The 25,407-nt window shown below is 40.5% G+C and overlaps 1 non-coding gene across 1 annotated transcript; it reads right to left on the reverse strand.

Annotated features, from left to right (window-relative positions):
* Positions 1-20,979: 20,979 nt before the first annotated feature.
* On the reverse strand, positions 20,980-21,086 carry LOC112739440 (small nucleolar RNA R71). The gene has a single exon (XR_003170376.1). It is a non-coding gene; the product is annotated as a small nucleolar RNA R71 (small nucleolar RNA).
* Positions 21,087-25,407: the final 4,321 nt, after the last annotated feature.

Below are 25,407 nucleotides of genomic sequence, written 5' to 3' on the forward strand. Positions count from 1 at the left end.
AAGTTTATAGCGCCGTTACCGGGGATTGATTTTGCATCAAAAATGATTAAATTGGTGGATAACTAGATTGAGCATTTTTTTTCTTTTGTTTGATTTAATTTCATTTGAGTAATTTACTTTCAGTCTTAGTTATTTCCTTCCCTTTACCCCTTACCCGTTTGTGGTGTTATCTGCATTTTTTTTACTATTTAGTTCACTGACCCATTAACTATTTGATATATTGCATCACTCACACTAACAGCATTTCTGCAGAGAATACTGTCTGTATCTATCTTTCGTGCTTGTGACTTGTGGGTTGTATGACAGGTAGAAGAAGCAGGGCTTCAACTTCCTTTGATTCTGAACCTGAGAGGACCTTCCTTAGATTGAGGAGGGAAGCAAGAGGAAAGAGAGTCGTTAGTGCTGAGGAAGAAGAGGAGTATTTTGAATCAGACATGGATGAGAATATGGAAAACCATCATGAAGAAGAGGCTCACAACCATGGCAGAGAAGGCCCAATGCATCATGCTGGGCAAGAGAGAAGAGTTCTGGGATCTTACATCAATCCAAACCCAGGAAACTGTGGAAGTAGCATCCAAAAGCCAACCATACATGCCAATAACTTTGAACTAAAGCCATAGCTCATCACCCATGTTCAGAACAACTGTTCATTCGGAGGAAGTGTTCAAGAAGATCCCAATCAACATCTAACCACCTTCCTGAGGATATGTGATACTGTAAAGTCTAATAGTGTTCATCCTGACACCTACAGACTGCTTCTATTCCCCTTCTCACTCAAGGACAAGGCATCTAAATGGCTGAAATCCTTTCCGAAGGAGAGCTTAACAACCTGGGAAGATGTGGTTAACAAGTTCTTGGCGAGATTCTATCCTCCTCAAAGAATCAACAGGTTGAGAGCTGAAGTTCAAACTTTCAGGCAACAGGATGGTGAGACTCTCTACAAAGCATGGGAGAGATTTAAAGACTTGACAAGAAGGTGCCCGCCAGATATGTTCAATGAATGGGTGCAGTTACACATTTTCTATGAAGGTCTTTCTTATGAATCAAAAAAAGTAGTAGACCACTCATCCGGGGGATCTCTGAACAAGAAGAAGACCATTGAAGAAGCCATAGATGTCATTGAGACTGTAGCTGAGAATGACTACTTCTATGCTTCTAAAAGAGGCAACACTAGAGGAGTGATGGAGCTGAACAACGTGGATGCACTGCTAGCTCAAAATAAGATGATCACCAAGCAGCTGGCTGACCTTACCAAGAAGATGGAGAGGAGTCAAGTAGCAGTAATCACCACCTCAACAGCAGCTCAAGAAGGAGTGAATGAGGAAGCATAGAGTGATCAGGAATAAGCCAACTACATTGGAAATCCACCTAGGCAGAACCATGACCCATACTCTAAAACCTATAATCCTGGTTGGAGGAACCACCCAAACTTTGGGTGGGGAAATCAACAAGACCAATGCCAAGATCAGAGACGCCACAACCCCAACAAGAATGCAGCTCACCAACAGTCCACACAGAGATCATATCAACGTCCACCTAATAACACACCTCAACATCCATACCAAAGCCAAAATGGCCCTTCTCATCCCTCCAATCTCAATTCACCATCATCGGAAGAAAGATTATCAAGGATTGAGACTCTACTTGGAGTCATACGTAAGAAAGTCCAGGACAGTAAAGTATTCCAAGAGGAAGTGCGGTTCAATATGCAGAATCAAGATGCTGCCATCAAGAAACTTGAGACACAAATTGGCTACCTATTCAAACAAATTCCCAGTCATAACCTGTGCAGCAACACTGATCCAAACCTAAGAGAGGAATGTCAGGCTATCACCCTCAGAAGTGGGAAGGAATTGAAGGAAATTCCCAAGAATTCACAAGAGAAGAACTCAAATGAAAAGGAAAAGGAGCGAGATGAAGTCCAAATTCCCATTTCCAGTTCATAGCAAAAAGGAGAAATACTGAAGCCAGACATCCCAAAAGCTCCATACCCTCAGCAATTAAAGAAGAAGGGGGACGACAACCAGTTCTTAAGATTTTTGGAAATCTTCAAGAAACTACAAATTAACATACCCTTTGCTGAAGCAATAGAGCAAATGCCGCTCTATGCCAAGTTTTTAAAGGAATTAATGACTAAGAAGAGAAGCTAGAAGAGCAATGAGACCGTGATACTAACCAAAGAATGTAGTGTCATCATTCAGCACAAACTACCTTAGAAATTGAAGGACCCTGGGAGTTTCTAGATCCCTTGCATTATAGGGGAAATCACAGTGGAAAAGGCTCTGTGTGACTTAGGAGCCAGCATAAATCTGATGTCAGTAGCTATGATGAGAAAAATGAGGATTAAGGAGGCTAAGCCAACAAAAATGGCCCTACAATTGGCAGATCGATCATTCAAGTTTCCTCATGGCATAGTAGAAGATTTGCTGGTAAAGGTAGGAGATTTCATCTTCCCAGCAGACTTTGTAGTGCTGGACATGCAGGAGGAAGCCAAGGCCTCTATCATCCTGGGTAGACCGTTCTTGGCCACTGCTGGAGCTGTCATTGACGTTTAAAAAGGTGAACTCACCCTGAGATTACACAATGAAAAGATAACATTCAATGTGTTCAAGGCCATGAGTTACCCACCAGAACCATTGGGAGAATGTATGAGGTTGGATTCACTAGAAGATGCAGTACATGAGATTTTTGAAGAAGAAGAACTTGAAGGGTTAACAAAGGAGGAATCAACATCTAGCGAAGAGGCTGCAACAGCAGAGATTCATATACAGGGTACACCAAAGGAGGAGAATGAAAAGATGGAAGCACCCAAACTTGAACTCAAAGCTCTGCCACCTACTCTCAAATATGCATACTTAGGAGAGAGTGAAAGTTACCCAGTGATCATAAACTCATCCCTCAGCCGAGATCAAGAGGATGAATTACTCCAAGTATTGCGAAAGCATAAAGATGCCATTGGAAGGACCCTCGCTGACCTGAAAGGAATCAGTTCGGCCATATGCATGCATAAGATACTGTTGGAAGATGATGCCAAACCATCCATTCAACCCCAAAGGAGGCTGAATCCAGTCATGAAGGAAGTGGTATAGAAAGAAGTTATGAAGTTATGGCAGGGAGGGGTAATCTACCCAATCTCCGACAGCCCATGGGTCAGCCCCGTACAGGTTGTCCCAAAAAAGGGAGGAATCACTGTAGTCCCCAATGAGAAGAACGAACTAATCCCTACAAGGACCATCACAGGATGGCGGATGTGCATAGACTACAGAAAACTCAATGAAGCTACAAGAAAAGATCATTTCCCCCTTCTTTTCATGGATCAAATGCTGGAAAGACTTGCAGGACACGCATATTACTATTTTCTCGACGGTTATTCAGGATATAACCAAATAGTGGTTGATCCGAGAGACCAAGAGAAAACCTCATTCACTTGCCCATATGGAGTGTTTGCCTACAGGTGCATGCCATTTGGGCTATGTAATGCACCTGTAACTTTCCAAAGCTGCATGCTCTCCATTTTCTCAGATATGATAGAAAAATTTATTGAAGTCTTTATGGATGACTTTTCGGTATTCGGAGATTCCTTCACTGATTGCCTAAATCACTTGGCCCTGGTATTAAAAAGATGTCAAGAGACCAACTTGGTCTTGAACTGGGAAAAATGTCACTTTATGGTGACAGGCGGAATAGTTCTTGGCCATAAGGTTTCTAACCAAGGCATTGAGGAAGATAGAGCTAAGGTGGAACTCATTGAAAAATTATCCCCACCAAGTGATGTCAAGGAAATTAGGAGCTTTTTAGGGCATGCCGGCTTTTACAGAAGGTTTATTAAACATTTTTCAAAGATAGCCAAGCCCTTAAGCAATCTCCTTGCATCTGATGCACCATTTGTCTTTGATGAAAAATGCATGCTAGTATTTGAAAACTTGAAAAAGAGGCTGTCCTCTGCCCCTATCATTTCCCCACCTGATTGGAATTTACCATTTGAACTGATGTGTGATGCATCTGATTTTGCAATAGGGGTAGTGTTAGGTCAGAAGAAAGATAACTTAGTCTATGTGATATACTATGCCAGCAAAGTCCTCAATGACACTCAAAGAAATTACACCACCACTACAAAGGAGTTGCTGGCAATAGTTTTTGCATTTGACAAGTTTAGATCATACCTCATTGGTGCCAAAGTAATTGTTTTCACAGACCACACAGCACTTAAATACTTGTTTGCCAAGCAGGAGTCAAAACCAAGACTGATAAGGTGGATCTTATTGTTGCAGGAATTCAATATTGAGATTAGAGACAAAAAAGGAGTGGAGAACAAGGTAGCCGATCACCTATCCAGGATCCCTCATGACAAAGGTGGAACACATAATACAAGTGTAAATGAATGTTTTCCAGATAAGCAGTTAATGACGGTTCACAAAGCACCCTAGTTTGCAAACATTGCCAATTTCAAGGCAACTGGGGCTTTACCTCCAGAGATCAACAAACATCAAAAGAGAAAGCTCATCAATGACGCAAAGTATTTTGTTTGGGATGAACCATATCTCTTCAAGAAGTGTTCAGATGGAATTCTGAGAAGATGTGTTTCGGAAGAAGAGGGACGAGAGGTCTTGTGGAACTGCCACGGCTCGTGCTATGGAGGCCATTTTGGAAGGGATAGAACTGCAGCCAAGGTGTTACATAGCGGATTCTTTTGGCCCACCCTTTTCAAGGATGCCAAAGAACTAGTAAAGAGCTGCAATTAATGTCAAAGAGCTGGAAACTTACCCAAAAGAAATGAGATGCCACAGAATTTCATCTTAGAACTAGAACTGTTTGATGTGTGGAAAATCGATTTCATGGGACCATTCCCAACCTCATATGCAAACAAGTACATCTTGGTAGCAATGGATTACGTTTCCAAGTGGGTAGAGGCTGTTGCAACCCCAACGAATGACAACAAGGTAGTCATGAACTTCCTCAGAAAGAACATCGTTAGCCGGTTCGGAGTCCCCCGAGCACTCATCAGTGATGGAGGGAGCCATTTTTGTAACAGACCACTAGAAGCGCTCCTCCTACGATACGGGGTGAAACACAATATTGCCACGCCTTACCACCCCCAAACAAGTGGGTAAACTGAGATATCTAACAGAGAGCTAAAAAGGATTCTGGAAAAGACTGTAGGAGCATCAAGAAAGGATTGGTCGAAGAAGCTGGATGATGCTCTTTGGGCATACAGAACGGCATTCAAAACACCAATCGGGATGTCCCCATATCAACTGGTATATGGAAAAGCTTGTCATTTACCATTGGAGCTGGAACACAAAGCCCTCTGGGCTCTCAAGCTACCAAATTTTGATAGTGTTGCTACTGGTGAAAAGAGGGTCTTACAGCTGTAGGAAATAGAGGAGTTCAGATCTCAAGCCTATGAAAATGCCAAGATTTATAAAGAAAAGGCAAAGAAAAGGCACGACCTCCATCTGGCACCCAGGAGCTTCGAAAAAGGACAGCAAGTGCTCCTCTACAATTCCAAATTAAGAATTTTCCCTGGAAAACTCAAATCAAGGTGGTCAGGACCCTTTCTTGTCACAAAGGTCTCACCGTATGGACACATAGAAATCATGGAGGAAAGCTCAAAAAGGATGTTCACTGTGAATGGACAAAGGCTCAAGCACTACATGGGCAACATGGGGGAAAGCCCCAAAATGAAATATCATCTCAACTGATGGAGAAATCGTCGAGCTAGCGACGCTAAAAGAGCGCTTCGTTGGGAGGCAACCCAACCTAAGGTAGTTTCCTTTTCATGATCATCTCAATAAAGGATATAAGCAGTTTCCCTCGTATTGTGAGGAGCCAAGTTTGGTGTTACACACCAAACCAATCCAAGAGTGAATGTGTAATTCTAAGTTTGGTGTTCCACCAAAGATTTCAGTTAGAATCACATTACACCTCTTCAATGGCAAGTTGCTAGCCCCAACCAATCAGGGAAACTGCTTAACAATAGTTTTGTTTCTATTTCATAGTTGTTTTATCAATAAAAGCACATGAGGTTCTGCATTAGGCAATGAACTAAGTTTGGTGTTCACACACCAAATTAAATCCAGAAATTTACAAGCATACATGCAAGCTAACTATTCCTCAAGTGCTTGGGGAACAAGCAACTTCCAATAACTTTGCAGTAATTCAATCAACCTTCTAGAAAAATAGTGCACCACCATCCAAGGAGGCGAAGAAGGACGCAGAAGCTATGGATGATGACAACAAAGAGATAACCAGAAGGCACCACCAAAAGGTTGTATTGCTACTTGATCCCATATACTTGGAGATGTTAAAAAAATTGGAAGTCTGAATGTGCCCCTGATTAATAGTTACTCTTTAGCTTAAATCACTAGAATTTAATATTTGCTTTCATTGCCTTTGTCATATGTGTGCTGGTCCAAGTACCATGTCTTCATTTTCACCTTGCTCACTTGTATGCTTGTCCTTTTTGAATCAAATAAAAAGAGAATGTATGCTATGAAAGACCAGAGTAAGGTTCATATTGTGAAGTAAGTTCCAAAGTTTGTGGTGTGGTAATAGATTAGCTAAGTTAGTTCACCAACAAGGTAGGAAGGCAATTATCTGTCCTGAATCATATGCTTGAAACACACCCCATGAGACTAGCTACATAACAAGATCTTAATAAGAAAAGGGGAAAGAAAAATGAAAGTTGAGAAATAAAGAAAAAGAGTAAGAAATAAGGCTAGACACCAAGGGTTGAATCTTAAGGCATGTGTCTGTGGTGCTCCTGTGCAAGGGATATACTTGGTGAATAAGCTATCAGGGGTGCCTTATCACTTAGTAACTTGGGTTAACTAACACGGGATTATCAGCTGAAAGTCCACTATCAAGAGTAACCCTTGCTACAGAGCACTTAGTAACCCAAAGAGGTGCTGGACACCAAGGTCTCAAGAATAAGAATAACAAACCATGTGCCTGTGGTGTGAATGTATGGGGAGAAAGAGACTTAAGGGAGTAAGTCCTTAGGGGTATCTTAACACCCAGCACCTTGGACCAACTGGTTCGGGAGTGCTGGCTGAAAGCTTATCTTAAAGAGTCGCCCCCTTACAAAGCACCTAGTCTAAAGAACACAATCAAACCCTGAAAACAAAAAAAGGGATCAATAAATAAAAGTCCCATAGGGTGCAATCAAGTGAGTATTCCAGGGCATGGTAAAGGTCTGAAAGCCAATAAAGGAATGAACCTAAGTTCCTATGCATGAAACCCCATAAAACCAAGGACATGACTTCCACAATAATAATTCATTTCTCTTGTCATTTCATTCATCATTCTCTTGTTTCAGTACTTGCTTAGGGACAAGCAAGCTTTAAGTTTAGTGTTGTGATGCCAGGGCATTTTGGCCAGTTTTACTGACCTTTTCTTTACAGTTTTAGGGTAGTTTCATGCATTTTCTTAGGAAATAAGCAAGTTTTGGATAAATAATCACTTACATCTTGATTCAAGCAAACATTGTGAATTTTATATGATTTTATGAGAATTATGCATGAATTGAATGATAAAATGAATGATGCATGATCTCATGGATTAGAACCTAGCTTTGATGCACTTTATTTGCTTGATTTCAGGAAAAAGGAAGCAAGGAAGAGCCACGTTAGTAGTCACGTTAGTCTAACTAACGTGACCACTAACGTGGAATAGGAGCTAGCTTGCAACGTTAATGAGAAAAGTGATCGCCAATAATGTCTTCGAAGCCATCATAGCCCACATTAATTACCACGTTAACTACATTAACGTGGTAGTTAACGTGAAGGAAAAGGGAGCTCCAAGCGTTAGTGGTAAAAGTGAGTGCCACTAATGCTCCAAAAGGGCAATTGGCCACGTTAAAAGTCACGTTAACTCAGTTAACGTGAACTCTAACGTGGAAAAGGAAGATAATGCCAACGTTAGTGACACTCACCTTTGTCACTAACGTTGGACTAAGCCCATATTGGCTACGTTAAGAGCCACATTAACTTAGTTAACATGAACTCTAACGTGGAAGGAGCAAGGAATCACCAACGTTAGTGATACTCACTTTTGTCACTAACGTTGGAGATGGAAATCAACACCACATTAGTGGCCACGTTAATGTAATTAACGTGAGGCACTAACGTGGGAAAGGGGCGTTTTGGAGCGTTAGTGAAAAAGGTAGGTGTCACTAACGCTCTCGAAGATTTGGCAAGCCTACATTAAAGGTCACGTTAACTATACTAACGTGAACTCTAATGTAGGGAGAAAGGGGTACTCTCAACGTTGTTGGGAAAGGTAAACCCCAGTAACGTTTGCGAAGGGCCAAGAGGCAACGTTAGTGGTCACGTTAGTGCCACTAACGTTGAAGTTAACGTGGACCATTTTGGGTTAGAAACATTAGTGAAAAAGGTGATTGTCACTAACGTTCTCGACCCCACATTTTCACTTAACGTTAACACCACTAACGCCCTAAGCTAAAGTCCATGCCTACTGCACACTTTCTCTGCAAGTGAAGCTGAGCCCACTAAAGATGATAACTACTTCAACTCAAGATCCAAAGGCCCATATCCAAGACTTGAAGAGCCAACTAGAAGATCAGAAGAGTAGTATAAATAGGAGTAGTTTTAAACTAGAAAGAAGCTTTTGGATTAGGAGAACCACTCTCTGTATAATTTTAGTTTCTCTACAACTTCTAGTTTTACTTTCAGAATGCATTCTCCATCTTTGTTTTCCATTCCCAGAGCTATGAACAACTAAACCCCTTTCATTTGGTTAGGGAGCTCTGTTGTAATTTGATGGATCAATAATAGTTTTCATTATTCTTCCTCTTTCTTTTCTCTTGATTTTACTAGAAAGCTTTCAATCTTCATTCAATTGGGTAGTTGTCTTGGAAAAGAAGCTATTCATACTTGGATCTCTTCAGAACCTTGGAAGAGGAATGAAGAGATCATGCTAGAAATGCTTTCTCATGTTGGACCAAATTGGGGTTTGGATGGATATAGTGACATATAATCCTACCAACACTTTGATTTGGAAATACATGTGGTATAATCAGTGACCATACTTCATCTCTTCTCATGAGCAATTGGACCAAGGAATTGGCTATTGATCAAAATTTGAGAGATTGAATTACCAAGGAATTGGAATTCAATCACTTAAAATTGCCAAGGAGATCAATGAATGCATTGATTGAGGAAGAGATGAAAATGAACTTGATCCGGAGAATGCAACATCTCCTAAGCCCAGTGAATTCCCCATTTCTGATCTTACCCATTCTCTTTTAATTTTTGCAATTTACTTTCATGCTAAATTCCCCATTCCCCATTTAATATTCTGCAATTTACTTTCTGTCATTTATATTCAGCTCTTTATTCCCAGCATTTACATTTTCTGCTATTTACATTTCCGCCATTTAATTTCCTGCAACTCTCACATCAAATTCTGCTTAGCTCAACTAGAACATTCCTCTAATTAAAGTTGATTGACCAATCAATCCCTGTGGGATTTGACCTCACTCTATTGTGAGTTTTTACTTGACGACAATTCGGTATACTTGCCGAAGAAAAATTTGTTGAGAGACAAGTTTCCGTGCATCAGCGTTTACCTGGCTGGCGTTTAAACGCCAGTTTTCCTTCTTCACTGGGCGTTTTGGACGCCCAGTTTTTTCTGTGTAATTCCTCTACTGAATGTTCTGAATCTTCAATTCTCTGTGTTATTGATTTGAAAAGACACAATTTTGAATTTTTTTTTTGAATTTTTAATGATGAGAAACAATAGAAATGCAACTAAGATCAAATAAACAATGCATGCAAGACACCAAACTTAGAAGTTTGTATACTAAGGACTATAACAATTTGAAAATGCATGTAAGAAACAACAAAAGACACAGAATAAGAGAAATTAAAGATCAGAGCACTGAAATCATCAAGAACAACTTGAAGATCAATGAAGAATAAAGACATGCAATTGACACCAAACTTAAAAATTGATATTGGACTCAAACAAGAAACATAAAATATTTTTTATTTTTATGGTTTTATAAATTTTTTTGTGATTTTTCGAAAATTGAGTGGAAAAGAAAATAAAGGGGTTCAAAATTTTTAATAAGAGTTCCAGGAATCATTGCAATGCTAGTCTAAGACTCCGGTCCAGGAATTAGACATGGCTTACTAGCCAGCCAAGCTTTCAATGAAAGCTCCGGTCCAAAACACTAGACATGGCCAATGGCCAGCCAAGCTTTAGCAGATCATTGCTAACAACAGCAAAATTGATAGAAATCAACAAGCTCTTGTGATCATAAGTTGAAACCTCGGTCCAATAAGATTAGACATGGCTTCACAGCTAGCCAGAATTTAACAGATCATCATGAAACTCTAGAATTCATTCTTAAAAACTCTAAAGAACAAAATAAAAAAAATTTTGTTTTTTTGTATTTTAAAAAATTTTTTCGAAAATAAAAAGTAAAATTACCTAATCTAAGCAACAAGATAAACCGTCAGTTGTCCAAACTCGAACAATCCCCGGCAATGGCGCCAAAAACTTGGTGCACGAAATTGTGATCATCAACAATAGTGCCAAAGACTTGGAGCTCTCAAACGTGAATCACACTTTGTCACAATTCCGCACAACTAACCAGCAAGTGCATTGGGTCGTCCAAGTAATACCTTACGTGAGTAAGGGTCGATCCCACGGAGATTGTCGGCTTGAAGCAAGCTATGGTCATCTTGTAAATCTCAATCAGGTGGATTCAAATGGTTATGGAGGATTGATAATTAAAAGATGAATAAAACATAAAATAAAGATAGAGATACTTATGTAATTCATTGGTGAGAATTTCAGATACGCGTATGAAGATGCTTTGTTCCTCCTGAACCTCTGCTTTCCTATTGCCTTATTCCAATCATTCATAATCTCTTCCATGGCAAGCTTTATGTTAGGCATCACCGTTGTCAATGGCTACTTCCCGTCCTCTCAGTGAAAATGTTCTACGCACGCTGTCACCGAACGGCTAATCATCTATCGGTTCTCGATCATGTTGGAATAGGATCCATTGATCCTTTTGCGTCTGTCACATGCCCAACACTCGCGAGTTTGAAGCTCATCACAGTCATCCCTTCCCAGATCCTACTCAGAATACCACAGACATGGTTTAGAAATTCCGGATCTCAGGAATGGCCGCCAATAATTCTAGCCTATACCACGAAGGTTCTAATCTTAGATTAGAAACCCAAGAGATACACATTCAAGCTTGTTTGCATGTAGAACGGAAGTGGTTGTCAGGCACGTGTTCATAGGTGAGAATGGTGATGAGTGTCACATAATCATCACATTCATCATGTTCTTGAGTGTGAATGAATATCTTAGAGAAGAAGTAGGCATAAATTGAATAGAAATATAGTAGTACTTTGCATTAATTCATGAAGAACAGCAGAGCTCCACACCTTAATCTATGGTGTGTAGAAACTCCACCGTTGAAAATACAAAAGTGATAATGGTGGTCATTGGCTTCGGCCCCAGAGAGGGAACCTAAAGAACCAATATGAAAATACAACAGTAAAAGTTCCTATTTATAGAGAATTAGTAGCCTAGGGTTTACAGAAATAAGTAAGTAATGCAGAAATCTTCTTCCGGGCCCACTTGGTGTGTGCTTGGGCTGAGCATTGAAGCTTTCACATGTAGAGACTTTTCTTGGAGTTAAACGCCAGCTTTTGTGCCAGTTTGGGCGTTTAACTCCAACTTTTGTGCCAGTTCTGGCGTTTTGACGCCAGAATTCTTAAGCTGACTTGGAACGCCATTTTGGGCCATCAAATCTTGGGCAAAGTATGGACTATTATATATTTCTAGAAAGCCCAGGATGTCTACTTTTCAACGCAATTGAGAGCGCACCAATGGGGCTTCTGTAGCTCCAGAAAATCCACTTCGAGTGCAGGGAGGTCAGAATCTAACAGCATCTGCAGTCCTTTTTCAGCCTCTGAATCAGATTTTTGCTCAGGTCCCTCAATTTCAGCCAGAAAATACTTGAAATCATAGAAAACACACAAACTCATAGTAAAGTCCAGAAATGTGATTTTTAAATAAAAAATAATAAAAACATAATAAAAAATAACTAAAACATACTAAAAACATACTAAAAATAATGCCAAAAAGCGTATAAATTATCCGCTCATCAGTCAGCTGAGCAAGAAAGTTTCTGAACTCCCTCCTAGTACTCTTCCAAACAATACAGAAGAGAATCCAAAAAGAGAGTGCAAGGCTATCAACATAACCCACACGGCTGAACCTGGAGAGGAGGAAGAGGCAGTTATCTCCACTGAAGAAGACCTCAATGGACGTCCAATGGCCTCCAAGGAGTTCCCTAATGAGGAACCATGGGAATATGAGGCTCACACTGAGACCATAGAGATTCCATTGAATTTACTTTTGCCATTCATTAGCTCTGATGAGTATTCTTCCTCTGAAGTGGATGAAGATGTTACTGAAGAGCAAGTTGCTAAGTACCTTGGAGCAATCATGAAGTTAAATGCCAAGTTATTTGGTAATGAGACTTGGGAAGATGAACCCCCCTTGCTCCCCAAAGAACTGGATGGCCTGACTAGGCAGAAATTACCTCTGAAGAGACAGGATCCTGAAAAGTTCTCAATACCTTGTACCATAGGCACCATGACCTTTGAGAAGGCTCTGTGTGACCTAGGGTCAAGCATAAACCTCATGCCTCTCTCTGTAATGGAGAAGCTAGGAATCCTTGAGGTACAAGCTGCAAGAATCTCACTAGAGATGGCAGATAATTCAAGAAAATAGGCTTATGGACTTGTAAAGGATGTCTTGGTAAAGGTTGAAGGCCACTACATCCCTGCTGATTTCATAATCCTAGACACTGGGAAGTGTATGGATGAATCCATCATCCTTGGTAGACCCTTCCTAGCCACAGCAAGAGCTGTGATTGATGTTGACAGAGGAGAATTGGTCCTTCAAGTGAATGAGGACTCCCTTGTGTTTAAAGCTCAAGGATCTCCCTCTGTAACCATGGAAAGGAAGCATGAAAAGCTTCTCTCAATGCAGAGTCAAGCAAAATCCCTACATTCAAACTCTAAGTTTAGTGTTGGGGGGCCACAACCAAACTCTAAGTTTGGTGTTGAGAGGCCATCATCATGCTCTGAGTATCTGTGAGGCTCTGAAAGAACTGAAGATTGATGGTTTAAAAGTTATAGTAAACTCTCGTTGCAAGTATAGTTACTAAACCAAGCAATCAACCTTTCTTACAAACGTTTTGGTTGTCACAAGTAACAAACCTCTAAATAAATTGATAACCGAATTATTCAAACCTCGGGTCGTCTTCTCAAGGAACTGCATGGAAGTATATTCTTATTATTGGTTATGAAGATTGTAAATTGGGGTTTCGAAGGTGAGGAACAAGTAATTTAAATTGCAATTAAAGTAAGTAAAAGACTGTAATTTAAATAAATAACTGTAAAACACACTTTTGGCAAGGTATGAGAAATTAGAAGTCCTATCCTAGTTATCCTTATCAATGATGATGAAAATTGAATCTTAATTCCACTTAGTTAACCTTTGCTAGAGCAAGGGAAGGTCAAGTGACTAATTAGTTAGATCCTCAAATTCTAGTTAATCCCTAAGGAAAGACTGGGATTATTGAAGTTCAATTCAATTAGCAAAGATAACGATTATCAATCATGTTTGAGTTTGATAACTCCTGAGTTACTGATTTCTTAACCAAGACCGAAAGGGGGAAAGTAAATCTACTGGAATAGAAATGTCTTCAGGTTGGGGATAAAAGTAACATAAATAAAAGAAAGCAATATTAAACTGAAATACCTCAAATAACATTAATTCAAAGAGTAATCTATAACATAGAAGAATACATAATTAAATTGAGAACATAATAAAAAGGAATATTGAACCTGGTAAAGAGATAATCCGGAAAGCGAATAAAATCCTAAATCTAAATCCTAATCCTAAACAGAGAGGAGAGAACCTCCCTCAAAGCTACATCTAATTCATGAATACTAACTAATTGGAGACTCTCCCTGAATGGATGCATTCCCCCACTTTATAACCTCTGCTCTATGCCTTCTGGACTTAGATTTGGGCCAAAAAGGGCTTCAGAATTTGCTATGAGCGTTTTCTGCAATTTCTGGTGCGTGGCCTCTGTCACGCGTCCGCGTGGGTCACGCGGTCGCGTCATCGGAAGTTTTTTCCTTGTCACGCGGTCGCTTCAGTCATGCGTCCGCATCATATGTGTTTCGCTCAAGGCGCGCGATCGCGTCAGTCACGCGGTCGCGTCAATCACGCGGTCGCGTCGCTGCTGATTCGTGCTGGCATGCGGCCGCGTCGTCCATGCGATCGTGTGGTTGCCAGTTTCTTCAAAAACTCTGTTTTATGCTTCTTTCCAATTTTGTATGTTTCCTTTCCATCCTTTAAGTCATTTCTGCCTTAGAAGATCTAAAACTACTCAACACACGAATCACGGCATCGAATGGAAATAAAAGGTAATCAAAATAATTATTTTTAAGCATAGGAAACATGTTTTTCACATACATCACATAATAAGGAAGGGAAAGTAAAACCATGCAATTAATATCACTCAGATTAAGCACAAAATATATCATAAAATATGGGTTTATCAACCTCTCCACACTTAAACAATAGCATGTCCTCATGCTAAGTCCAAGATAAAGAGTAAGTTAAGGTTAAAGTGGTGGAATCTTATGCAATGCAATCTACTCTAAATGCAACTACCTACATGCATCATGCAATTCTTAATTGTTATTCACTTGTATATAAAGCTTACATGTAGTTGAATTAATTCACATTCTCAAGGAGTCATATATATATATATATATATATATATATAGCCAAACCTTAGATAATGATAAAGCACTTTTACAGTTGAGATGGGAGAGAAAAACATTTTATAAACTTGCAAGACAATTAATCATTCAAGCAGAGATATATGTTAATGAGCTATTGAACCCTCACTGGATTTTGTGTTTACTCTCTAGTCACTCAGTGTTTATTGGGTTAATCACTCTATTCTTCTTTTTATCCTTCCTTTCTATAACTTTGTTCTTCATCTAACCAATCAACAATTATAGAATATAGGCATACAAAATTCATGAGGTCTTTAATTAAGGTTGTAATGGGGCCAAGGTAAAGGTAAAGGTATACGTATAAGGCTAAGTGAGCTAATTAAGCGAATCCTTGATTAGTCTAAGATCTCACCTAACATACATACTTTGTAAAGCAAAACTTCTTTACCTATGTTCCCACTTTTTCCCACTTTTGATGTTACATGCTCATAGTTTAACTTTTGTCCCATGTGCATTTATTTTGCATTTGGGGAATTCTTTTGTATCCCCTTTATTCAAATACTGAAGAATAACATTTTTTTATTGCACATGGTAATTCAATTATTTGATTTTATATGAGCATGCTTCCCAAAATTTTATTTGAATAATTTTGTTCTTTTCAACTTCTCTACCTTTTGTTTTTATCATCCATGTTCCCAATATGTTTCCCACACTTAAACAATTACACACTTTCTATCTTAAGCTAACCAAGGATTCAACTTGGGATTTTTATTTTGTTTTTCTGCTTAAGGCTAGTATTGTGGTTTATAGAATAAGAGGGGGTTTAACGGGTTCAAGGGGGCTGACAAGGGTGATGTAAAAGGTAGGCTAATTTGGGATAAGTGAGCTAAAATCAAACAATGGTCTCAATCACTCTCTTGGTATGTATTTCTATTCTATAATTGGACATATAGATTAAAACAATGTAAAGAACATCAGAATAAAAAAGAAGGGCGGAACACACAGGAATAAAATATTATGGTTTGAATGTAACCATACAATTAAGCTCAAAACTCACAGGCTGTGTGTTCTCTAACTCAAAAATCATATATCAGTTATGTATGTCATGCAAGTAAAATTAAAAGTTCCCATTATTCTCAATGTAAAACTTAAGGTGGCTTTAAAGTTCTAATGTTTCTCCTTGATGAAATGTTGTTAACTAACTAACATTTAATGCTATATATACAAGGTGTGTAGATTGTTTCTATTATGTCCATGTTTCTAGTTTACTTCCTTTTTATATTTTCAAATTAAACTAAGCTATCTTATGCTAAAAAGGGTAAACTATACTAATTAATCCACAATTTCTATAACTAATAAGTTAGAATTGCAACTAAACTAAATGGTTAAAATATGAACTAAAAATGCAAAATGCAGAAATAGAGTAGAAATACATGAAAATAGCAATGTATAAGTACTGAGAAAATAAAAATAAAAATAAAGAGAAAAATACAGAAAAATAGCAAAATAAAATGAAAGAGTCTATAGTGGTTTACCAAAAAAATACGCCAGAGATGGCGACCTCCCCACACTTATAATGAAGCATCGTCCCTGATGCTCACTCAAGCAGGGTGTGAAGGGGTGTCATCACTGGAAGGGTGGGTAGCTGGAGTCTCTGTGGTGGTGGTCTGAGCATCTGCCTGCTACAGAGGAGGTGCTGACTGAATAGGGATCTCTGGGTCTACAGCCTGAATCTGAGGTGGAGCCTCCTGATGTGATGCAGCCTGCTCTGTGCCTGCCTGCGCAGCCTCGCTCTATGGATGGGTCTCTGCCTCGTGATCATCCGCCTCCTCCTCAGATGGTGTGTCAAGCTCTGAGGGAATGTCGTTGCCAGATCGGATCATCAGCTTCAGATGCTCATAGCGTCGCTTGTTGCGACGCTCCTTCTGGTCGAGCCGCCGAAACAGGCGGTGCACTAGGTGATAAATTGGCTTTGAGGCAGGTGGAGGTGCAGTGGTGGTAGCAGGGGTGGCTGGGGTAGCTGTGGAGGAAGAGGGGCCGGCAGATGGTGTGGCTGTCTCAGCAGTAGTAGTGAGGAATGGAGGCCTGTAGCCCAAAGCCAGAAAGTTCCTGCTATGAGGAAGAATCTTCTTGCATTCTGCAACAGGTGGCTTCTCATCAGCATCCTCCCAAGGCACGTCAGCTCGACGGCCTAGCTGTGTAATCAGATAAGGAAAGAGTAGAGTACCTTGGACGTGGACCCTGGCCATATAGTACCAAATAAAGCGTGGCAGGTACAGGTCCTTACCTTCCATCACACACCATAGGAGGGTGATCATAGCGGCATGGATCTCTGTCTCATGGGTACTCGGCATGACAAAATTGCTCAGGATCTGGTGCCATAGCCGAGCCTCATCATTTAAGTAAATCCGCTTGATTCCCTTAGGCATGGTGGTGTTCTGACCCATGATCCATGGAACGGTCGGGTCAAGTGCTATCCTGGCCTTGACTGCATCCCAGTCAAATCTCATGAAGCGCATGTCCTTCTCAGCCTTTTGATAACCATCCAGTTGATCGGTTTTAGGCAAAAGTTTCAGAACATCCTCTATGGCCTCTTCAGTGACCAGAATCTGTTTCCCTCTAAGGTTCACTGCATCTAGGGAAGTTTTGAAGTAATTGCAGTAGAATTCCCTTACCCAAGATGCATTGACCTCAGTCAGGGTTCTCTCCAGGAAGAACCAGCCTCTTTGTTTGATCTGATCAGAGGTATATTGCTAGAGTTCTTCCGGGATCTTCAGAGTCCTCTCCAAGTACAGGTTCTGATGCCAGGGCATTTTGGCCAGTTTCACTGACCTTTTCTTTACTGTTTTTAGGGTAGTTTCATGCATTTCCTTAGGAAATAAGCTAGTTTTGGGTAGATATTCACTTACATCTTGATTCAAGCATACATTGTGCACTTTACATGATTTCATGAGGATTTTGCATGAATTTAAGGACAAAATTGGATGTTGCATTTCCCATGACTTGGACTAGAACTTTGATGCACGTTATTGCTTGATTTCAGGACAAAGGAAGCAAAGAAGAACCACATTAGTGGCTACATTAGTTACACTAACGTTAACACTAACGTGGAATGGGAGTAACTTGCAAAGTTAATGAGAAAAGTGATTGCCAATAACGCTCTCGAAGCCATCATTACCCACGTTAAGAGTCACGTTAACTTAGTTAACGTGAACTCTAACGTGGAAGTAAAGAAATGGAGCCAACGTTAGTGACACTTAACATTATCACTAACGTTGGACCAAGATCATGAGTGGCCACGTTAGAGTCCACGTTAACTTAGTTAACGTGGCCTCTAACGTTAAGAAGAAAGGGGGGGGGGAGCCAACGTTAGTGACACTCAACATTGTCACTGACGTTGGCCAAAGCACATTAAGCCACGTTAACTCCCACGTTAACCTAGTTAACGTGGGAAGCTAACGTGAAGGAACAAAGTGGTCGACAATGTTAGTGACACCCAACATTGTCACTAACGTTGGAAGAACACAAGCCCCCAATGAGCCACGTTGACTCCCACGTTAACCTAGTTAATGTGGAAGCTAACGTGAAGAAAGAAGGTGATCGCCAACGTTAGTGACACCCAACATTGTCACTAACGTTGGAAGGAGCCACACATGCCACCATGAGCCATGTTAACTCCCACGTTAACTTACTTAACGTGGAAGCTAACGTGGACAAGGGAAAGATGAGCCAACGTTAGTGACACTCAACTTTATCACTAACGTTGGAGATGGCTAGCAAGGCCACGTTAGAAGCCACGTTAACTAGTTAACGTGGACTCTAACGTGGAAAATAGGGGCAATTTGGAACGTTAGTGACAATGGTAAGTGTCACTAACGTTCTCGAAGGATGGCAAGCCTATGTTAAAGGAGCCACGTTAACTAAGTTAACGTGGACTCTAACGTAGGGAAGGGGGAGGCTTCTCAACGTTATTGGGAAAGTTGAGTCCCAATAACGTGTGCGAAGGACATAGTGGAAACGTTAGTAGCAACGTTTGTGCCACTAACGTTGAGGTTAACGTGGCTTTTAACTTTGGTGAGGAACGTTAGTGAAAAAGGTGATTGTCACCAACGTTCTCGAACCCATATTTTCACTGAACGTTAACACCACTAACTTCCTGAGCCAAAGCCCCTGCCCACTTCATACTTTCTCTCTGCGAGTAAAAGCTAAGCCCAATGAAGAAGAGAACTGCTTCAAACTCAAGATCCAAAGGCCCAAGACTAGAAGAATCAACTAGAAGAACAGAAGAGTAGTATATATAGGAGTAGCTTTGAAATATTTTGGGAGTTGGAAATTATAGGGAGACTCTTAGCATAGGAACTACTCTTTGTATTTACTTTCTCTGCACTTCTAAGTTTTCATCATGTATTCTCCATCTTTGTTTTCATTTTCCAGAGCTATGAACAACTAAACCCCTGTCATTGGGTTAGGGAGCTCTGTTGTAATTTGATGGATCAATACTAGTTTTCATTATTCTTTTTCTATCTTTTCTCTTGATTTTACTTGAAAGCTTTCGATCTTCATCCAATTGAGTAGTTATCTTGAAAAAGAAGCTATTCATACTTGGATCTCTTCTGAACCTTGAAAGAGGAATGAAGAGATCAAGCTAGAAATGCTTTCTCATGCTGGACCAAATTGGGTTTGGATGGATATGTGACTATAATCCTCTCAACACTTGGTTTGGGAAATGCATGTGGTATAATCAGTGACCATACTTCATCTCTTCTCATGAGCAATTGACCAAGAAATTGGCTATTGATCAAGATTTGAGAGATTGAATTACAAGAAATTGTAATTCAATCACTTAAGATTGCCAAGGAGATCAATGAGTGCATTGATTGAGGAAGAGATGAAAATGAAATTGATCCGGAGAATGCAACATCTCCTAAGCCTAATGAACTCCCCATTTCTGATCTTACCCATTCTCTTTAATTTCTGTTATTTACTTTAATGAGCAATTCCCCCATTCCCATTTACAATTCTGCAATTTACCTTCAGTCATTTACTTTCAGATCTATAATTCTAGCATTTACTTTCCTGTCAATTACCTTCCCGCCATTTTATTTTCTGCAATTCTCAACTCAAATTCTGGATTCGCTCAACTAGAACAGTCCTCTAATTAAAGTTGCTTGATCAATCAATCCTTGTGGGATTCGACCTCACTCTATTGTGAGTTTTTACTTGACGACAAATTTGGTACACTTGCCGAAGGAAATTTATTGTAAGACAAGTTTTCCGTGCATCAAGTTTATGGCGCCATTGCCAGGGATTGATTGTGCATCAACAATGATTAGATTAGAGGATAACTAGATTGAGCATTTTATTTTTGTTTGATTTAAATTTCTGTTTTAGTCATTTACTTTCTGTTTTAGATAACTTGTTCCCTTCCCCCTTACTTTTTCTTTGTTATTTACTATTCATCTCACTAACCCACTAATTGTTTAATATATTGCATCACTCACACTAACAGTAATTCTGACAGATATACTTTCTGCACCTATTCTCTTTGCTTGTACTTGTTGGTTGTATGACAGGGAGAAGAAGCGGAGCCTCAATTTCCTTTGATTCTGAACCTGAGAGAACCTTCCTTAGACTAAGGAGGGAGGCAAGAGAAAAATGTGTAGTTGGTGCTGAAGAAGAGGAGGAACACTTTGAGGAATACTTTGAACCAAACATGGAAGAAAACATGGAAAACCATCATGAAGAAGAGGCTCACAACCATGGCAGAGGAGGTCGAGAAAATCATGCTGGGGAGGATAGAAGAGTTTTAGGCTCTTACATCAATCCAAACCCAGGAAACTGTGGAAGTAGCATTCAAAAGCCAACCATCCATGCCAACAATTTTGAACTGAAGCCACAACTCATCACCCTTGTTCAGAACAACTGTTCGTTCGGAGGGAGTGTCCAAGAGGACTCCAATCAACATCTAACCACCTTCCTGAGAATATGTGACATAGTAAAATCTAATGGTGTTCATCTTGACGCCTATAGACTGCTCTTATTTCCATTCTCACTCAAGGATAAGGCAGCCAAGTGGCTGGAATCTTTCCCAAGGGAAAGCTTGACAACTTGGGAAGACGTGGTGAACAAATTCTTAGCAAGATTTTACCCTCCTCAACGAATCAATAGGCTGAGAGCTGAAGTCCAAACTTTTAGGCAATAAGATGGTGAGACTCTATATGAAGCATGAGAGAGGTTTAAAGACCTAACAAGGAGGTGCCCACCAGATATGTTCAATGAATGTGTGCAGCTGCACATTTTCTATGAAGGGCTCTCTTATGAGTCAAAGAAGGCTGTAGACCATTCATCCGGAGGATCTTTGAACAAGAAGAAGACTATTGAGGAAGCCATAGATGTCATTGAAACAGTAGCAGAGAACGACTACTTCTATGCTTCCGAAAGAGGGAACACAAGAGGAGTAATGGAGTTAAATAATGTAGATGCTCTGCTGGCCCAAAATAAGCTCATTACCCAGTAGCTGGCTGACCTCACCAAGAAGATGGAGAGGAACCAAGTAACAGCAGTATCCACTTCATCAACAACCCAAGAAGGAGTGAATGAAGAAGCAGAGGGTAGTCAGGAGCAAGCCAACTACATTGGGAATTCACTTAGGAAAAACCATGATCCATACTCCAAGACCTACAACCCTGGATGGAGGAATCACCCAAACTTTGGGTGGGGAAATCAACAAGACCAAAGCCTTGATCAAAGACGCCCAAATCCAAACAATGCAGCCACCCAACACTTCACATCTAGACCATATCAACACCCCCATAACAACAACTCCCTACATTCATATCAAGGCCAGAATAACCCTACTCAGCCTGACCTGTCATCATTTGATGAAAGAATCTCAAGGATTGAGAATCTACTTGAAGGCCTAAGCAAGGAGATTCAAGACAACAAGGTCTTCAAGGAGGAAGTGCGAGACAGTTTCAAGAACCAGGGAGACACAATCAAGAGGTTGGAATCTCAAGTAGGATATCTCTCTAAGCAAATTCCCAAACCCACAGATGGATTCCCAAGTGACACAGAGAAGAATCCGAGAGGTGAAACAAAGAAGGTAAGATGGGAAGATTGCAAGATGGTCACTATAAGTGAAAAGGAGACTGAGGACAAGCCAAGCAAGCTGTCAGAACAACCTGAAGATACCTCAGTAGAGAAGGTGGAAAAAGATTACCAAGAACCAGAAATCTCAAAACAGGAGTTGCTGAGACTCTATGCACCTTTTCCCCAACTGCTCAAGGGAGCTGTGGAAAGGAGAATATACTCAAGATTTCTTGACTTATTTGCATCTCTGCATGTGAACATACCATTCATCAAGACTATCCAACAAATACCTGCATTCATCAAGTACATGAAGGAGTTGCTTCCCAGGAAAAGCTCATTCAAGGGAGGCCAAACTATAGTGATGAACAAGGAGTGCAGTGCCCTCATTCAAATGCAGTTGCCTACAAAAAGAAAAGATCCAGGGAGTTTTCATGTCCCCTGTGCCATAGAAGAAACAATGTTTGATAGAGTACTCTGCGATTTGGGAGCAAGCATCAACTTAATGCCTCTATCCCTGGTGAAGAGGCTGCAGATCAATGAGATATTGCCCACAGATGTAGTCATCAGGCTGGCTGACAAAACTCAAAAACAAGCAAGAGGGGTGGTGGAAAACGTGTTGTTAAAGGTGGAGAAATACTTTCTTCCCACAGACTTTGTCATCTTAGACATGGAAGAGAGTCACACTCACCCAATCATATTGGGAAGACCATTCCTAGCTACAGCCAGAGCACTCATAGACGTGGAGCGAGGGGAGCTAATATTAAAGATCCATGATGAACAACTCAGCTTCAATGTCTTCAAAATCTCCCAAGAAACTGACCAAGAAAACAAAGAACTAAGCAATGATCATAACGGGATGCTGACAGAGGAAACAAGCACTGAGGCACCACCAACACATCTGAGAACCCCACTGAATGATGAACAAGGCAAACAGCAATCGTCACAGCTCAAGGAGAAGCTGGAGGAACCTAAACCACCAGAGGCATGTGAAGACAACAACAAAATTCACTTAAAAGAAGAAGTCGCCAAGAGCAGGGAAGCATCAAAAGGGACAAAGAAGAAGGTACCAAGGGGGTAGAGGAACAAGAAGATCCCTACGGAAGGCCTCTCTCCAGGAGATAAAGTGATTTCAGCTTACTTCCCAGATATCCCCCCTAATTTCCCCACTGTACCATCTCAGTTACCTAAGGTCTTCACTATCAACAGAGTTCTTTCCTTGGAACATGTAGAGATCATTGATACAACCAATGGATATAAGTCCAAGGCAAGAGGGGAGGACTTGAAGCATTATCAACCACCCTGATGAAGGAGAAACGTCAAGCTAGTGACGCTAAAGAAGCGCTTCATGGGAGGCAGCCCATGTTTTATTAGCTTTTACTAGTGAATAAGTCAATATTCATAAATTCCAACCCAAACTTGGTGAAGTCCTTATATTGCAGTATATAGTGAAGAACAAGTTTGGTGTTCAAAGCGTACCAAAAAAGCATGAATGCAACAGAGAGCATTCTAGTCTTGGAGCTTTGAACAAAACTTTTCATCACAATGATTCAAACTAAGTTTGGTGTCACCCCATGGTGCCACCAAAATGCATAAAGGGATACACAGTTAGTTAGTTAGTTGGAGTTCATGAATAAACAATCTAATCTTTTCTTCTCTTTATTATTTTAGCCGTAAAAATCTAAATTGATTTTTTTTATGATATTTCTTACTTTTCTTGTTTGATCTTTATAGGGAAAGGAAAGGAGCATTGAAAGAGATTGATTGGACAATTTAATGGGAAAGGTTTGGCCACTTCATGAAGAGGGCACTACACACGTGCCTCAAGGGGGAATGCATTGGGAATGGTTGCCATGCAACATTGGAGGAAGAACAAACTTGGAAAGTGAACCAACTCCATCATAAAGTTGAGAATCCTCGTGCGTACTCCATATAAAACCCCATCCGTTCATCATACACCAATCCCATCAATCCACACCTTTCATCTCTTCATCACTTCTCTATATAAGTGAATCAAATCCACACCATCTCCACATTCGAAATTCATACCCCTTGCACTTCACTTTCCAGCAACCAATTCTTCAACTTCCCACTCTCTAAATCCCACATCTCTTCCCTTCACTACACCCTTTTGCTTTAACTTCATTCATGGCATCATCAAGCTCCAAGAGGCAGAAGAGGAAGGAACCAACGGAGAACATTCCCTTCGACGAGAAGAGATTCAAGACTGCCTTCCATGAACGAGAATTTGAGCGGATAAAGCTCAAAAAGATACTGCCCGAGTTAACCTTTCAAATCAATGAAGACGAATGCCTACAGATTCGGGAGAAGATTGAAGAAAGAGGGTGGCAATTGCTCACCAATCCAGAGGGAAAGATCAATGCAAACCTCATCAAAGAGTTCTACGCAAATGTGGTCAGAGAAGACAAAACCAGAGCCCCAACCTTTAAAAGCTATGTAAGGGGAAAGGAGGTAGACTTCAGCCCAAATGCTATAATAAGAACTCTTCACCTGAAATCACCACACTTTGATGAGCCTAGCTATCATGCAAGGATAAGTAAAAGCCAAGACAATGATGAGCTCACCGAGATAGTGACTGACATCTGTGTTATAGCAGCTGATTGGGAGAGGTATGGAGATGGGAGACCTCGGTTCATCAAGAGGGGAGACCTTAGCCCAGAAGCCAAGGGGTGGTTTGAACTCGTGAGGAGGTCTATTCTCCCAGCTGCAAATAATTCAGAGGTAAATATTAATCGAGCAACTATGGTACATTGCCTAGTACAAGGTGGAGAAATCAACGTGCATGAACTTATAGCTGAGGGAATTCAAGATTCAGCTGAGAAGCTTGAATCAGGTGCCAGGCTTTGGTACCCCAGCACCATTCTCCGATTATTCACAAAGGCCAAGGTGGTCTTTGAAGATAGTAATCCAGACTGGGTTAACCTAGGGAGGCTAATGACAACCCAGCGTATGGCCTATACTACACCTGCTCAGCAACAAAGAAGGCCACAAATAGGGAAACTAAAAGCAAAGGAAGGAGCTCACCAAGAGGAGTCTCATCAGGAAGAATATCAACAGGGAGAGCATCCTTACCCAGCAGATTTGAATATGAATCACCTTCTAAGAGCTATCGAAGATTTGGGGATGAGACATATGGAAGGACAAGAGCAAATATTGAACTGGATGAGCCAACAAGAAGAGTGGAAGAAACAACAAATGGAGCAGCAACAGGAACAATACTCCCAGCTCACTCAAACCATCCACCAAGTTACTGAGAGGCAAGAACGTCAAGATAAGCATTTGCAGGAACTTAATCAGCGACAAATAGCCCAGATGAAAGCATTCAATGAGTTCACTGTACTGAATGAAGGACGGCAACTACATCGGGAGGAGTTCAACGTCAACACTCAAGCCAAGTTGAACTATATGTCCAGTAATATGCATCATCTACACTATGCCATCCCTACATATGATGAGGTCCAAAAAGATTTTGTAGAACAAGAAGAGA

Source organism: Arachis hypogaea, chromosome 13 (assembly GCF_003086295.3).
Source record: "Arachis hypogaea cultivar Tifrunner chromosome 13, arahy.Tifrunner.gnm2.J5K5, whole genome shotgun sequence".
Classification (NCBI taxonomy): domain Eukaryota; kingdom Viridiplantae; phylum Streptophyta; class Magnoliopsida; order Fabales; family Fabaceae; genus Arachis; species Arachis hypogaea.